An 18,365-nucleotide genomic window follows, 5' to 3' on the forward strand; every position below is an offset into this window, starting at 1 on the left:
ACATCGAATAGATCTCCACGAGAAACGTGGAGAACTTTGTATTGAGATCCAAAGAGAGAGAAGAAGCCATCTAGCTAATAACTATGGACCCGAAGGTCTGAGGTAAACTACTCACACATCATCGGAGAGGCTATGGTGTTGATGTAGAAGCCCTCTGTGATCAATGCCTGATACGTCTCCAACGTATCTATAATTTTTTATTGCTTCATGCTATATTATATTCTGTTTTGGATGATTAATGGGCTTTGTTATACACTTTTATATTATTTTTGGGACTAACCTATTAACCGGAGGCCCAGACCAAATTTGCTGTTTTTTGCCTATTTCAGAGTTTCGCAGAAAAAGAATATCAAACTGAGTCCAAACGGAATGAAACCTTCGGGGACGTGATTTTCGGAACAAACGTGATCCAGAGGACTTGGAGCCTACGTCAAGAAAGCAACCAGGAGAGCATGAGGCAGGGTGGCGCGCCTACCCCTCTGGGCGCACTCTCCACCCTCATGGGGCCCATGTAGCTGCACCGACGTACTTCTTCTTCCTATATATACCTACGTACCCCCAAACCAACAGAAGCATCCACAAAAACCTAATTCCACTGCCGCAACCTTCTGTACCCGTGAGATCCCATCTTAGGGCCTTTGCCGGCGTCCTGCCGGAAGGGGCATTGATCACAGAGGGCTTCTACATCAACACCATAGCCTCTCTGATGATGTGTGAGTAGTTTACCTCAGACCTTCGGGTCCATAGTTATTAGCTAGATGGCTTCTTCTCTCTGTTTGGATCTCAATACAAAGTTCTGCACGATTCTCATGGAAATCTATTTGATGTAATCTTCTTTTGCGGTGTGTTTGTTGAGACCGATGAATTGTGGGTTTATGATCAAGTTTATCTATGAACAATATTTGAATCTTCTCTGAATTCTTTTATGTATGATTGGTTATCTCTGCAAGTCTCTTCGAATTATCAGTTTGGTTTGGCCTACTAGATTGATCTTTCTTGCAATGGGAGAAGTGCTTAGCTTAGGGTTCAATCTTGCGGTGTCCTTTCCCAGTGACAGCAGGGGCAGCAAGGCACGTATTGTATTTTTGCCATCGAGGATAAAAAGATGGGGTTTATATCACATTGCATGAGTTTATCCCTCTACATCATGTCATCTTTCTTAAAGCATTACTCTGTTCTTATGAACTTAATACTCTAGATGCATGCTGGATAGCGGTCGATGTGTGGAGTAATAGTAGTAGATGCAGAATCGTTTCGGTCTACTTGTCGCGGACGTGATGCCTATATACATGATCATACCTAGATATTCTCATAACTATGCTCAATTCTATCAATTGCTCAACAGTAATTTGTTCACCCACTGTAATACTTATGCTCTCGAGAGAAGCCACTAGTGAAACCTATGGCCCCGGGGTCTATTTTCCATCATATTAATCCTCCAACACTTAGTTATTTTTATTGCCTTTTATTTTACCTTGCATCTTTATCATAAAATTACCAAAAATATTATCTTATCATATCTATCAGATCTCACTTTCGTAAGTGACCGTGAAGGGATTGACAACCCCTTTATTGCGTTGGTTGCGAGGTTTTTATTTGTTTGTGTAGGTGCGAGGGACTCATGCGTGGCCTCCTACTGGATTGTACCTTGGTTCTAAAAAATTGAGGGAAATACTTACGCTGCTTTACTGCATCACCCTTTCCTCTTCAAGGGAAAACCAATGCAGTGCTCAAGAGGTAGCAATGCCCCCTCCGGTAGGACGCTGGAAAAGGCCCCAAGATGGGATCACACGGGTACAGAAGGTTGCGGCGGTGGAATTAGGTTTTCGTGGATGCTTCTGTTGGTTTGGGGGTACATCGGTATATATAGGAGGAAGAAGTACGTCGGTGGAGCAACATGGGCCCCACGAGGGTGGAGGGCGCGCCTTGGGGGGTAGGAGCACCCCCCCTGCCTCGTGCTCTCCTAGTTTATTTCTTGACATAGACTCCAAGTCCTCTAGATCACGTTTGTTCCAAAAATCACGTTCCCGAAGGTTTCATTCCGTTTGGACTCCGTTTGATATTCTTTTTCTACGAAACTCTGAAATAGGCAAAAAAACAGCAATTTGGGCTGGGCCTCCTGTTAATAGGTTAGTCCCAAAAATAATATAAAAGTGTATAACAAAGCCCATTAATCATCCAAAACAGAATATAATATAGCATGAAGCAATCAAAAATTATAGATACGTTGGAGACGTATCACCACTCCCTACGGCTCCACTGTGAGCTCGCCCTCCTCTCGCCGCTCTCCCCTGTCCCTCTGACTAGCCGTAGCCGCTCCACCGCGTTGCAGACCTCCGCCGCCCGCCATGGTCGCCGTCCGTGCGCCGTGCGCGCTCCCGCACCCCCGCGCGAGTCACTGGCGCCCTCTAGGGCGCGCACAGCATTGAGCCGCAGCCCCATCCACACCCCTAGGCCGCTCCCACCGCGATTCGAACGGGGCCCGAGCGCCACCACCGCTCCCCGTCGCCGCTCCGGCCAGCTCCGGCCTCCCCAGCGTCGCCTATTACCACCACTTGACGCGGCGTCAACCCGGCGTTCGAAAGAGCCCACCCCCGCCTCCGTTTGTGCCCCCTGTCGCCGACTCCATCCTCGCACAACTCCGGCGACAGCAAACCTCAACACCGGTGATGCTCCGACCGTCCCCGGCGCCGGCCGTCATCACCATCGCCTGCGCGACACCGGCACGCACCCGTAGGTCCAAACCGCCGGCCTGGAGGCCCTCTGTGGCCTTTTTCGGCCGACTCCGCCACGTCGCCGCCGTTGTAATGTCTGCCGCCGGCGCGCCACCACCACCGCTGACGTGGCCGCCTGGGGCCACCACCCTGGTCGCTGACCGGTGGCACCAGTGGCCCCCGCTCGCCCGCTTGACCAGGTCAACCTTGCAGACTGGGCAACCACCAGCCACTAACTGGTAGGCCCCGCCCTAACACTAATTAAATTAGTTAATTTAATTTAAACTGATTACTCATGACAGGTGGGGCCTTCCTGCTAAATAACTCTGTTTTAGTTAGTTTAAACTTCCGTTAGTCCACTGTTTATGACAGGTGGGACCCACTGGTCAGTTTGTCTAGTCAGCCAATCTGTTGACCTGCTGATGTCATGCTGACACTCTGCTGACGTCATAATTCCATTTCTGTTAATTTAAATAATTTCTGGAAATGCTAAAATGTTTAGAAATTCATAGTAAATAAACCGTAACTCGGATGAAAATGTTTTCTACATGAAAGTTGCTCAAAAAATCCAACGAATCCGGATTCGCGGTCCGTTTACCTGTCAGATGCCTCTAACTATCTGAACATGGAACATTCCCCCTCCGGTCATCTGTCTGACACAGGTCCAGAACCGGGAATACATTCCCGTTTGAATTCCCCCTTCACCTTTATCGTGTAGCCATACGTTAGGTCACACCCGACACAGCATATTGCCATGTTATGCTTTGTGATGCTATGCTTGCTTTATATTTATTGTTTCTTCCCCCTCTTCTCTCCGGTAGACCCCGAGAACGATGCCGCCGTTGTGATCGACTACGTCGATGATGACACTTCTTCCTTTTCAGCAGAGCTTCCAGGCAAGCCCCCCCCCCTTTTGGTCATCCCAATATCGCCCATTTCCTTTCTCTCATGCTTGCATTAGATTTTGCTACTGTAATTGTTTGCTCCTGTTCTGATGCATAGCCTGCTTTTGTAACCTGCTTATTGTTACCTACCTGCTTATCCTAAACTGCTTAGTATAGGTTGGTTAGTGATCCATCAGTGACCCCCACCTTGTCCTTGTTGCCCCTGCTTCATCATCAAAGACCCGATCAACGGGATCGAAGACCAGGCCCCGGCACCGCACATCACTTTCCCCTTAGTTGCTCGACACTACTGGGTTACCATCGAGTGCCGAGGGTGAGACCTCATCAGCACTTCTGATGTTAACCTTGTAGTGTAGCTATTCGGTCGTGGTCATCGAGGGTGATCCCGCCTTAACCACTTCCGATACGAATCTGTCGTGCAACCCCTCAAGTGTGAACCTCGAGGGTGGATCCTCTTACGTTCACCTTGATGATTACATCGAGTGGAATCCATCAAGGGTGATTCCTCAGGTTTCCCCTTGGTGTTAGACACACGGTTACTATGGCTACTATGACTTTACACTGAACCATGTTACTAAAGACGGGTCGGCCCTGAGGGGTACCCGCGCGAGCATATTTGCGAGTGATGAGGAGTCGGGTTGACCTGGAGGGTGCCCGCGAGATAATTATGAGGCGTGGCCGGGCATTCTTAGCCCTTGCAGCAAGTCCTCGAGACGGGGCGACGGGGTCACATCTTTCGTGAGTCTCTGCTTGTTACCGCATGTTCCTAATCCACTACAATTAGGATATTTGATCCGAGGGGCCTCTGGCCTGATAGCGCTAACCATCACGTGGGCATAGTATGGGCGTTCTGCGTCGTATGCATCAGCTGAAGCTTAATAGATGTCAGCGACTGAGCGGTGCGCGTCGGGTTGGACTGCGTAAGCTCTTGCCTTTTTAAGGAGGTAGCGAGGTCTGCTCACCGGCCGCGTACGCAACGTGCAGGAGTTCCTGGGGCGATGGCCCATGACCCCTGGGGGCATAGGTTTAGTCCGGCATGCTTGAGCTCTCTATTAAGCCTAGGTCGGGTTGCGGCGTATTGTTTGGCCGAGGCCAGGCATGACCCAGTAAAGTGTGTCTGGCCGGAGTTAATCGAGCATGGTGGGTAAGTTGGTGCACCCCCTGCAGGGAATAAAACATCTATCGATAGTCTGTCCTACGGTAACGGACACTCGGAGTTGTATCCCGATCGATACAACTAGAACTAGATGCTAAGGCATGAAATGGATATGTGGCTCCGGGAGTCAAGAAAGGATCCCGGGGCGTTGAAAACAACATAAATATGACTTGTGTTATACTACTCTACTCCCTCCTCTTGCTGCAAGACGGTGGTTTCCAGAAGATGCTAGTCTTCGATAGGACTAGCTTCTCCCCCTCTTATTCTGGCATTCTGCAGTTAGTCCACTGATATTACCCCTTTCATTCATACCGAGGCATAAGTAGTGTAGATCCTTGCTTGCGAGTACTTTGGATGAGTACTCACGGTTGCTTTGCTACCCCTTCCCCCCCTTCTTTCTTCTTTCTGGTTGTTGCAACCAGATGGTGGAGTCCAGGAGCCAGATGCCACCACCGACGACTACTACAACCCCGAGGGTGCCTACTACTACGTGGAGGCCGCCGACAACCAGGAGTAGTTAGGAGGCTCCCGGGCAGGAGGCCTTGCCTTTTTGATCGTTGTTGCTTTTGTGCTAGCCTTCTTAAGGCAAACTTGTCTAATCTCATGTCTGTGTTCAGATATTGTTGCTTCTGCTGACTCGTTCGTATTCGAGCTGATGTATTCGAGCCCTCGAGGCCCCTGGCTTGTAATATAAAGCTTGTATTATTTTAATTTGTGTCTTGAGTTGTGTTGTGATATCTTCCCGTGAGTCCCAGATCTTGATCGTAGACATTTGCGTGTATGATTAGTGTACGGTTGAATCGGGGGCGTCACAACATGAGAGAAATCCGTTCCCGTGATGCCTATGCAAAATAGAGAGGAAGCTAATGACGATGATTATGAAACTTCAGATCAAGTTACTACTAGACCTCGTAGGTCGAACAGAGCACGTTCCGCACCAGAGTGGTACGGTAATCCTGTTCTGGAAGTGATGTTACTAGACCATGATGAACCTATGAACTATGAAGAAGCTATGATGAGCCCAGATTCCGAAGATGGCTTGAACTATGAAGAAGCTATGATGAGCCCAGATTCCGAAGATGGCTTGAGGCCATGAAATCTGAGATAGGATCCACATATGAGAACAAAGTGTGGACTTTGGTGGACTTGCCCGATGATCGGCAAACCATTAAGAATAAATGGATCTTTAAGAAGAAGACTGACACTGATAGTAATGTTACTATCTACAAAGCTCTACTTGTCGCAAAAGGTTTTTGAGAAGTTGAAGGAGTTGACTACGATGAGACTTTCTCATCCGTAGTTATGCTTAAGTCTGTCCGAATCATGTTAGCAATTGCCACATTTTGTGATTATTAAATATTGCAAATGGAAGTCAAAACTGCATTCCTTAATGGATTTCTTAAAGAAGAGTTGTATATGATGCAACCAGAAGGTTTTGTCGATCCTAAAGGTGCTCGCAAAGTGTGCGAGCTCTAGCGATCCATCTATGGACTGGTGCAAGCATCTCGGAGTTGGAATATACACTTTGATGAGGTGATCAAAGCATATGGTTTTATACAGACTTATGGTGAAGCATGTATTTACAAGAAAGTGAGTGGGAGCTCTGTAGCATTTCTGATATTATATGTGGATGACATATTGTTCATTGGAAATATGCCCTAGAGGCAATAATAAAGTTGTTATTTATATTTCCTTATATCATGATAAATGTTTATTATTCATGCTAGAATTGTATTAACCAGAAACTTAGTACATGTGTGAATACATAGACAAAACAAAGTGTCCCTAGTATGCCTCTACTTGACTAGCTCGTTAATCAAAGATGGTTAAGTTTCCTGACCATGGACATGTGTTGTCATTTGATGAACGGGATCACATCATTAGAGAATGATGTGATGGAAAAGACCCATCCATTAGCTTAACATTATGGTCGTTTAGTTTTATTGGTATTGCTTTCTTCATGACTTATACATGTTCCTCTGACTATGAGATTATGCAACTCCTGAATACTGGAGGAACACCTTGTGTGCTATCAAACGTCACAACGTAACTGGGTGATTATAAAGATGCTCTATAGGTGTCTCCGAAGGTGTTTGTTGAGTTGGCATAGATCAAGATTAGGATTTGTCACTCCATGTATCTGAGAGGTATCTCTGGGCCCTCTCGGTAATGCACATCACTATAAGCCTTGCAAGAAATGTGACTAATGAGTTAGTTACGGGATGATGCATTACAGAACGAGTAAAGAGACTTGCCGGTAACAAGATTGAACTAGGTATGATGATACCGACGATTGAATCTCGGGCAAGTAACATACCGATGACAAAGGGAATAACGTATGTTGTTATGCGGTTTGACCGATAAAGATCTTTGTAGAATATGTAGGAGCCAATATGAGCATCCAGGTTCCACTATTGGTTATTGACCGGAGATGTGTCTCGGTCATGTCTACATAGTTCTCGAACTCGTAGGGTCCGCACGCTTAACGTTCGATGATGATTTGTATTATGAGTTATGTGTTTTGGTAACCGAAGTTTGTTCGAAGTCCCGGATGAGATCATGGACATGATGAGGAGTCTCAAATGGTCGAGAGGTGAAGACTCGTATATTGGAAGGTTATATACAGACACCAGAATGGTTCCGAAGAAGATCGGGGATTTTTCGGAGTACCGGGAGGTTATCGGAACCCCTCGGGAAAGTTAATGGGCCTCATGGGCCATAGTAGAGAGGAGGAGGCAGCCACAGGAGGTGGTGCCCCCCCCCAAGCCCAATCTGAATTGGACAAGGGGTGGGGTCGTGGCCCCCCTTTCCTTCTCCCTCTCCACCTCGTTCCCCTTTCTCCCTCCGTTGGAAGGAAGGAAGGGGGGCCGAATCCTACTTGGACTGGGAGTCCAATTTGGACTCCCCCCCTTGGCACGCCCCTCCTAGGCCGCCGGACTCCTCCTCCCCCCTTTATATACAAGGGCGGGGGGCACCCCAAAGGCACACCAAGATTTGTCTTAGCCGTGTGCGGTGCCCCCCTCCACAGTTTAATCCTCCGGTCATAACGTCGTAGTGCTTAGGCGAAGCCCTGCGCGGATCACATCACCAACACCGTCAACACGCCGTCGTGCTATCAGAACTCTCCCTTGACCCTCTACTGGATCAAGAGCTCGAGGGACGTCATCAAGCTGAACGTGTGCTGAACACGGAGGTGCCGTACGTTTGGTACTTGGATCGGTTGGATTGTGAAGACGTTCGACTACATCAACCACGTTAACAGAACGCTTCCGCTTTCGGTCTATGAGGGTACGTGGAAACACTCTCCCCTCTCGTTATTATGCATCCCCTAGATAGATCTTGCGTGATCGTAGGAATTTTTTTTAAAATTGCATGCTACGTTCCCCAAGAGTGGCATCTGAGCCAGGTCTATGCATAGATGATATGCACGAGTAGAACACAAAGAGTTATGGGCGATAATATTCATACTGCTTACCACCAACGTCTTACTTTGATTCGTCGGTATTGTTGGATGAAGCGGCCTGAACCAACATTACATGACCACGTTCATGAGACTGGTTCTATCGATGTGCTTTGCACACAGGTGATTGGCGGGTGTCTGTTTCTCCAACTTTAGTTGAATCGAGTTTGACTACGGCCGGTCCTTGTTGAAGGTTAAAACAACACACTTGACAAAAAATCGTTGTGGTTTTGATGCGTAGGTAAGAATGGTTCTTGGTAGAAGCCCGTAGCAGCCACGTAAAACTTGCAACAACAAAGTAGAGGACGTCTAACTTGTTTTTGCAGGGCATGTTGTGATGTGATATGGTCAAGACATGATGTGATATACGTTATTGTATGAGATGATCATATTTTGTATAAGTTATTGGGAACTGGCAAGAGCCTTATGGTTGTCGCTTTATTGTCTGAAATGCAATCGCCATGTAATTGCTTTACTTTATCACTAAGCGGTAGCGATAGTCGTGGAAGCAATAGTTGGCAAGACGACAACGATGCTACGATGGAGATCAAGGTGCCAAGCCGATGACAATGGAGATCATGACGGTGCTTTGGAGATGGACATCAAAGGCACAAGATGATGATGGCCATATCATGTCACATATTTTGATTGCATGTGATTGTTATCTTTTATGCATCTTATTTTGCTTAGTACGGCGGTAGCATTATAAGATGATCCCTAATTGAATTTGAAAGTATAAGTGTTCTCCCTGAGTATGCACCGTTGCTATAGTTCATCGTGCCGAGACACCACGTGATGATCGGGTGTGATAAGCTCTACGTTCACATACAATGGGTGCAAGCCAGTTTTGCACGTGCAGAATACTCGGGTTAAACTTGACGAGCCTAGCATATGCAGATATGGCCTCGGAACACTGAGACCGAAAGGTCGAACGTGAATCATATAGGAGATATGATCAACATAGAGATGTTCATCATTGAAAACTACTCCATCTCACGTGATGATCGGACATGGTTTAGTTGATATGGATCACGTGATCATTTAGATGACTAGAGGGATGTCTATCTAAGTGGGAGTTCTTAAGTAATATGATTAATTGAACTTTAATTTATCATGAACTTAGTACCTGATAGTTTTTTGCATATCTATGTTGTTGTAGATCAATGGCTCGTGCTACCGTTCCCTTCAATTTTAATGCATTCCTAGAGAAAGTTAAGTTGAAAGATGATGGTAGCAACTACACGGACTGGGTCCGTAACTTGAGGATTATCCTCATTGCTGCACAGAAGAATTACGTCCTGGAAGCACCGCTAGGTGCAAGACCCACTGCAGGAGCAACTCCGGACATTATGAACGTCTGGCAGAGCAAAGCTGATGACTACTCGATAGTTCAGTGTGCCATGCTTTACGGCTTAGAATTGGGACTTCAAAGACGTTTTGAACGTCATGGAGCATATGAGATCTTCCAGGAGTTGAAGTTAATATTTCAAGCAAATGCCCGAATTGAGATATATGAAGTCTCCAATAAGTTCTATAGCTTCAAGATGGAGGAGAACAGTTCTGTTAGTGAACACATACTCAGAATGTCTGGGTACCACAACCACTTGACTCAACTTGGAGTTAATTTTCATGATGATAGTATCATTGACAGAGTTCTTCAATCACTGCCACCAAGCTATAAAAGCTTCGTGACGAACTATAATATGCAAGGGATGGATAAGACAATTTCCGAGCTCTTCGCAATGCTAAAGGCTGTGGAGGTAGAAATCAAGAAGGAGTATCAAGTGTTGATGGTTAACAACACTACAAAAAAATACACTTCCGTGATGATACGTGTTTGTCACAGTAGGTCATGTTTTCTGTCATGCATGTACATCGATGACAAATTTATGACAGAATCAAGATAGTCATACCTGTGCTATCGTAGAAGTGTCCCATGACATTACCAAAATTATCATCACGGAAGTGTCCACTTCCATGACGATAAATCATGCGTCACAGAAGTGCTTTCGTCAAGGGTGACCAACACGTGGCATCCACCGTAACGCAACGCCATTAAGCTATCGGGTCCGGTTTTGGATCCAATAACCCGTTAACAACCCCGACCAATGGGGATTTTCCACGTGTAAAATCATCATTGGCTGGAGGAAACACGTGTCGGCTCACCGTTGGGACAGATGTCATCCACTCATTGGACCCAAAGCGCCTATGATACGTCGACATGTGGCATGGCCCAACAGAGGCCCATTCCTATGAAAAGGCCGGCCCGTTTGACTTGATCAAACGGTGGCGGGTCGGCCCACGGCAAGCCTGTTAACGGCCTGTTCGCATATAGCCCATTTACAGCCCGCTATCCCAGGGCCCGTTTACGGCCTATCCGAATTAGGCCCAGTAGCGTCATCTGGGCCGTCCAATAGAATTCCAGCCCGTTTTAACTTCTGGCCCATGTATGGCCCATGACGTCTTTCGGCCCATATGAGGCCCTTAGTAACCCTCGGCCCCTTAACGACCCGTGGTAAAACTGGCCCGTAATGAACAGTGTATCACTTTATACCCATTAATGGCCCATTAATCCGTTGGGCCGTTTCCAGCCCATGATATCTTTCGGCCTTCTCAGAGCCCATTTATTCTTGGGCTCATTTCCAGCATTCGGTTACTTATGGCCCGTTACTGTCATTTTCTGCTTGTGGGCCAAATTCAGCCCGTGGTTACAGTCGGCCCGTTTGTGGCCCGTTAATACGTTGGGCCGTTTTCATCTCGAAAAGAACCCGTTGGGCTGTTTTCATAGAGTTATCAAATACGGCCGATAAACGGCCCGTTATTGTCCACGAATAGTACGGCCCATGATTGCCGAAATGATGATATGCCCCGTAGAAGGCCCATGCATCCTACGGCCCGTAAAAGGCCCATGGATCATACAGCCCGTAGAAGGCCCATGGATCGTACGGCCCGTATAGGAGGCCAATGGATCCTACGGCCCGTAGAAGGCCCATGGATCCTACGGCCCGCAGGAGGCCCATGGTTACAACAGTCCGTGTGTTGCCATGATTATTTTTGCCTAGTTTCCAAAAATAGGTTATTGTGGCCACTAGAAAAACACAGAAAAAGAACTGCAGTGACTACAAGCAAACAACTAAACAAGACAATGAGGAAATAAATAAGCAAGCAATTAATGCTAGCCTATTACCGCTATTACACATATTACATCCACTGGGCATCAAAGTTCGCCACCAGTGCAAATATAGTGAACAAAGCAGCATATTACATACACTGGCCGTCAAAATTGCCCACCAGTGCAAATAAACGCGGCAGCAAAACAAGAGCATAACTAAAACAACTTCAGAAGAGCTCAAGAAACGTGGTATCCACCATGCTGGTAATAAGCTTAGCAAGCTTATTAGCTTTGTCCTGTTTGGTGCTAAAATCCTCCAACGCTTGTTGTTGCACCAGAAAGTATGCATCTAAATGCTCCAGGGACTTCCGCAGTCCTTCCGCTTCTTGTCGCAGCACTGCTGGTCGATGTCTTTTCAGCTTGTAGTTGAGACTCAAGAAACCGAACTGATTCAGACAGTGAGTTTGAATAGCTTGTGCAAGCGGTAGTGGCCAGTAACTCCAACACTAAACCAAGACAGGACTTTGGGGTTGTCTCACTATCTTCGAGATAGTCTTCCTTAGCTGTTTTATCAGCTTTGTTGGAGAGCAACAAGGATGTGTCACTATCCTGAACCTTATCTGCATTACTTCCTTTACCATTGCTTAATAAGGCACTCTTCCCCAATATTCTGTCAGCATTCTAAAAGAAGAAACAAGAAGACACATAACAGTTTAACATGTACTAGTATATGAAACTCATTTCGGTGAACCAGTTCATTAGTAAGGTGGACAGGATTAAACTACCAAGTCTTCAATTGCCAAATACTAGTACATAATAAAAGCATCAAACAAACATATATCTATGTCCTATGGTCCCTGCATTGTCTTGCCAAATCAAAATAGAGACACGGTTCAAATCATATCAGTTCAAGACAAAGCAGCAGTGGAAGAATACAAAGCGTGGGAAACTACACGGCACAACAAGACTTCAGATGGGTGCCACGGGTCTACATGTACAACAACACTATTGGCTCTATTGTGATGCTAGTAATGTGCATGATATGAGAAGTCAATTGTATACACAATTGAAATTGAAATCAACAGAGCTATTGATAAGAGCAAGCCTGTTAAAGAAACATGCGTGAACATACCTGCTGTGCCATTGCAGTTTCGATTGGATCCTTCAATTTAAAAATAAGTTTGTATGAGTAAATACAGTGATACAAGAGCAAAGCAGTATGCACGATAGCAATCATAGTTAAAAAAGGCGCGCCTAAGCGAGCGCTTAAGCGCGCCTAGGCTCTAGGCTTTGGCGAAAGGCATTGCGCATAACTACGCTTAATCTGTGCATAACTGCGCCTAAGCATGCGCTTTGGTCAGTAAAGCGCAAGGCGGTGGCAAAACACACAATTAATGCCTAGCGCTTTTTTGAACTATGATAGCAATGGAATCTTAAATTAGAACAGTTGTTCTTCAGGTTTAGGCACTTGTTCTACATGAACAGAGTACAGTAAGACGCAAGAATATAGTACTTAAAAATAGAAAATGAGCTCATAGACCTTACCACATTCTTGGTTCGGGACCAGTACAGAACAAGGCATTCCAAGTCATCGTCCAGTAAATGTGTCTCAGGAGAACGTAAGGGAATTTGATGAGTTTCTTTGCCGGTGAAGTATGTTTTCTTCAGGTAATTCCGATACTGGCACCAAGCATTCTTGAAGATAGCAGAGGTATTAGCACAGGTTACCTCATCCTGAGTTTCCAAATCGGTCCTTCTCTATAGAGAAAAATGGGAAAATTTGTTGTATTATAACCATCATGGAGGTAGGATGTATGGGACAAAGCAAAGTAACTGCCATGAATAACATTACTTACACATAACTCCTGGACAAACACCTGCAACTGGCATTTTCCTTCATCTTCAGTATAATATTTCCAAGATGGGAAGATACGCACATACGATTTAACAACATCAAATGCGATAGATGCTAAACTACGACTAGCTGGTTGTGCTTCCTCCACAGGAATAGGCGTACTAACTGGTGGAGTTGGGGTTCGCCGTGGTAGTACTGGCCCTTTGGGCACTGGAGCTGCCTTACTAACTGCTCTTGTTTGGGAGCTCTGTGGTGGAGATGGTGTTGTGTCAACAGGAATTGGGTTACTATCTGCTGGGGTTGGGGTTAGATTGGGTGAAGCTGGTTCTCTGTCCATCGCAGTAGGGGTACAATCTGCGAGAGTTTGGGTTATGTGTGGTAGGGCTGGTTATCCTGCATGTACAACCGGGGTGCTATCTCCACCAAGAGGTAGCATTGTTTTATTTGAAGACCGTGTTTTTAGTCCGCTAGATGCTGGCATCACCCGCTCCAATTCAAATGGCTGATAAACAGGAAACATAGTTGAATGCACAGACATTGTATGAGAGACAAATGAAATAGATAGTGTGGAAAAAAGAGGGCATGAAATAGTTGACATGTATATTGTTTAACTAAAACGGATAGCATGACATAATTTCACATATATGATGTCTATCTAAACTGGATAGCATAGCATAACATAATTCAAAGATATGATGAATAACTAAATAGGATCGCATGACATAATTCACCTACATGTTATCTAAGTAATCAGGATCGCATCATTTAATTCACATATGTGATTTATATGCTAAACAGAGGGCATTAGATATGATGTCTGCACTAAGAACATGGTGTTGTATATTGTGTATATGATGTCTAATCTATGCAATGCAAGACACCATATGCATGATATGAGCAGTATAACCGTGCCAAGTTAGAGCATACACCTCGGTGGGGGAATAGGACTGGACATCTGTCTCTGAATCCATCTTTGAGGAGCTATCGGGACCCAACAAGAGATCTGCTTCGACAGGTAGCACTGTCTGCTCTGAAGGCCTTGTTTTCACTCCACATTTTTCAATCTCCCACCCAAATGGCTGATTCACAGGAAGAGTAGTTTAATGTACAAACATTGTCGACAAATGGAAATGTAATGAAGAAAAGGATGGGCAAGATATCATTCAAATATATGATGCCTGGTTAAACAGGATGGCATTGCACATTTCACGTATATTATGGCTGGCTAAAAGACATGAGACTGCACAATTCCCATATATGATATAGAAACTAAATAGGTGGCATTACAGAACATGTCTAAACTAAGCAGATGACATATATGATGTCAAAAGTAGGCACTGCAAGGCAACATATGCATGATATGACTAACATCATCATGCCAAGGTAGAGCAAACACCTTGGGGGTAAATAGGAGTGGTCAGCGGCGTCTGAATCCGCCTCAGAACAGATATCTTCGTCTGGATTACAATCTGCAGAGGGGTGGGGAGGGTTTGCCATTGAACCCACCATGGAGCGATGTTTGCATGACATTGTATTGCCGCACAAAACTCTTCTCTTTTTCTCTACATGTTCAGCATGACTGTGTACAATATCTGACATGCATACGAAAAAAATATGGTGAGATTATGTAAGGAGAGCATGCAGAAATTTAGAGTGATGGTAACAACCAGTGGATGGATCCAAAAATAATGATAGCAGGCTGATGATTGCTTTAATTTAATAAAAAGACAGATTGTGATTGCTTTACTATTTGTTTCCCACCCAAGATTTATTGTGGAATCTGAATGTTACTGTCGAAACTGAACGCAATGGTAGCAGAGAGGCACTTGACATGTAGTTTAGGGAGGGCCTACCTTTCATCTTCGACCTGCACCCCCCTGAGCTGCCAGCCACCACCGGCCGAACCGCCGGCCCCAGCGCCGCCTCGCCGCCCCGAAACAACTCCGCACCGCCGGTCCGCCGCCGCCCCAGCCAGCCCTATAGGCCCCCCGCCCCCACCCTGAACCCTAAGATAGATAGTGGGGTACCTCTCCGGTGAGCCCCCGTCCCCGCTGCGGGTGGTACTTCCTTAACTCCGGTGAGCCCCCCCACTCCCTGAAAATCGACTGACCCAAAAGTCAATTCAGTCGACAGAAGTGTAGCTAAATCGGAGCAGAGCAGCAGCATGAGCGAGGGGAAGAGCAGCAGCAGCAGCGCGAGCGAGCGAGCGAGAGCCGGTGCAGCAGCAGCTGGGCGAGCGAGCGATCGAGCGAGAGCCGGAGCAGCAGCAGCGCGAGCGAGCGAGCGAGAGCCGGAGCACCAGCACCAGATCTGGCTGGTATGGACGCTGCTGCCGAAGGGGCCTCGCACTGGGGGAGAGCCACCGTGGAGATGTCGCCCGCAGTGCCGGCTTCAAGGTAGCCGCTCCATGGGGGTGCGGGATGGAGCACCATCGGCGTCGGGAGGTCGAGCTAAGGAGAAGGTGCGATGCGATGAGTGTACAACCTCTTTGGTGCCGCCGAGTAGGCCTCGGCTTCGTCCGAGGAGTCGGTGAGGATGCTGCGGTTCTGGTGGAGCAGGTTAAGGCGGCGCTATGGGGATGGAGCAGCCGCGATAGACGAGACGATCGTCGGAGCATCTCCTTGGAGCTGGAGGACGGGGCGGCTGAACCGGCAGGACGACGAGATGGACGACGGATCCTCATCCGGGGAGGTGGACGAGGGACGTCGAGCTGTTGCGGTGGACGACGTCGTCATGGAAGAGGCTCCGGCTGGGCAGCGGTGAGGTGGCGGATGGAGGAGGGTGGGGTTTCGCGGCTGGAGCGGGGAGGTTATGGCGGCCTAGGATTTCGAATGGCAAAAAGGAGGCGATGGGAGGGGGTGAACCATGACTTAGGGACGCGCTTGTCCAAAATGTAGGATGTGTTACAAAAGTACCACGCACCAATTTGAACTAGCGGCCCTTTCGGCTTAGGGTTAGAAGGGGGATTTCGCGTGTCGGGATTTGGCAGCTGGAGGGAGTTTTCGCGCGCGTTTAATTTCGGGATAGCAAGGCGCAGGTCGTGAAGGCACCAGTTTTGGGAGCACGATATCTAAATTTTTGGGATATAACAAGGCGCGGGTTGAATTTTAGGGACAAGCCTAACGTGTAATATTGTACTTGTACATACCAAATCAATTCGCACTTCCCTCAAGCAAAAAGAAAACAAAAAAATAAAACTATTCACACCACACAAAGAGAGAGTCTTGCCCCATTTTACTATAAAAATGCTATTCAAAGCTACTCCCTCCTTCCATCTATATAGGGCCTAATGCGTTTTTCGATGCGAACTTTGACCAAATATTAGAGCAATAATATATGACATGCAACTTACACAAAGCACACCGTTAAATTCGTCTGTGAAAGGTTCTTTCAATGATATAATTTTTACATTGTGCATGTCATGTACTATTAATCTTGTCAATAGTCAAAGGCGGTCTTAAAAAATGCATTACGCCCTATATAGATGGAAGGAAGGAGTATGAATCCATGTTATGTCCAATTAATTTTTTTCACTTGTTGTATAATGCATGTAACCTACTCATACCAACATTTTAGTGCATTCCAAATGTCTATACTACCGCTGCAATTCAAACTAAATTTGAATTCGTTTCTCTATTTCAATAAGAATCTATAATCATGATTGTTGCCAACTTCAACCATCATTCGTGTATTACCTTAATAACACACCACATGATTACTATAGAGATAGATATGAACTATGTGTACTACATGACTCGAATTCTATTTTTTGAATACACTTGATGTTGATTCCAAATAATAGTACATTTGATGTACTAACTATATATTCATAATCTAAACCATGTTCCACGCGTGTACACCGTGTTTATCACACATAGTATAGTGTCCCGCCCCCTACATTATGACAAGTATTTAGACCTGAGCTGCAAAAGCCACACATTAGCCCAAATTATGATCAATGTTCTATATGTTATACGTAGTACTAGCAAGATGCCCATGCGTTCCACAGAACATCAACATGGTCAAGGGGAGGCCTAATTTGCAAATATGGAGAGGCGTGTGGGTATCTTTTTTCAAAATTGCCATAGTTTCCTTCCTATCCGTCAGATATAAATCGGATGGCCTATATTGCAGGATGGCACCATCATCAACAACTCCATTTTTTTATAAGAGTAGAGATAAAATATATTATATGTAGTATAACATGTTCATAACCACACCATGTGTATCACCGTTATATATATTCACACATGCGTCAGTTTAAAACACTATGATAAATTCTTCAAATATCTGAATTCGCTTTTTATAATGAAGTATGATCTCTATTCGTCTTTTACACCCACACAATCCTCTTATCTTTGTAGCTAGCTAGCGCTAACTTTCTCTCGTGCATGCAGACGCCCGCCCCTCTCACCCTCCCTCAGCATTCTCTAGCTCCATCGCGCAAATTCGTCTTTTCACTTTAGGTCGTTCACCGACGGTGTGTGTAGGCCCCCCAGCTCCTTCTTTACGGCACACATTGATCGATATCCTCTCTAGCCAGGTGTGCCTAGCACAAACACAAGCTTCCCCTCTTCTCTTATCACCATACATGCCTCACTCCCACCACTCTTTTCATCGATCTCGTACTCGCACACTCCTTCCCCCTTGAATAGTACGACTCTCGCACCACCTCCTAGATGCATCCCTCTCTCTCTCTCTATCCTTCTCCCCGTGCCTCATTTGCTTCTAACACACACATGCATGTATACCGATCGATCTCCCAACATATACCTAGGTCGACTTTAACTATCCCCCCCATCAATCAACGTACCTCACAAGTTATGTCTCTTCTTTCTCTGACAAAGGACGATTGATCTTCCTATGTAGTTATGTCTGCTTACCACAGCCATATCTTTCCCCCCTCATCATTCGTGCATGCCTCCTGACCCATCTCTCACACGCACGTGCACAGACAGGCAGCCATCCCCTCTCTTATTGACATTGCAGGCGTGCCCTTCGGTTGTCTAGCAAGCCTATCTCACCATTTGTTAGAAGCAACTCCACTACCACCCCCTCCAACACTCTAGCTCTGTCTCTCTCCCAACCTTATTCCTCTCCTACACATATGCATGGATGCCGACCGATCTCCCTTAATACATGAGGTAGGCCTCTCTCCTCCTC

This window comes from Aegilops tauschii, chromosome 7 (genome assembly GCF_002575655.3).
Source record: "Aegilops tauschii subsp. strangulata cultivar AL8/78 chromosome 7, Aet v6.0, whole genome shotgun sequence".
NCBI lineage: Eukaryota > Viridiplantae > Streptophyta > Magnoliopsida > Poales > Poaceae > Aegilops > Aegilops tauschii.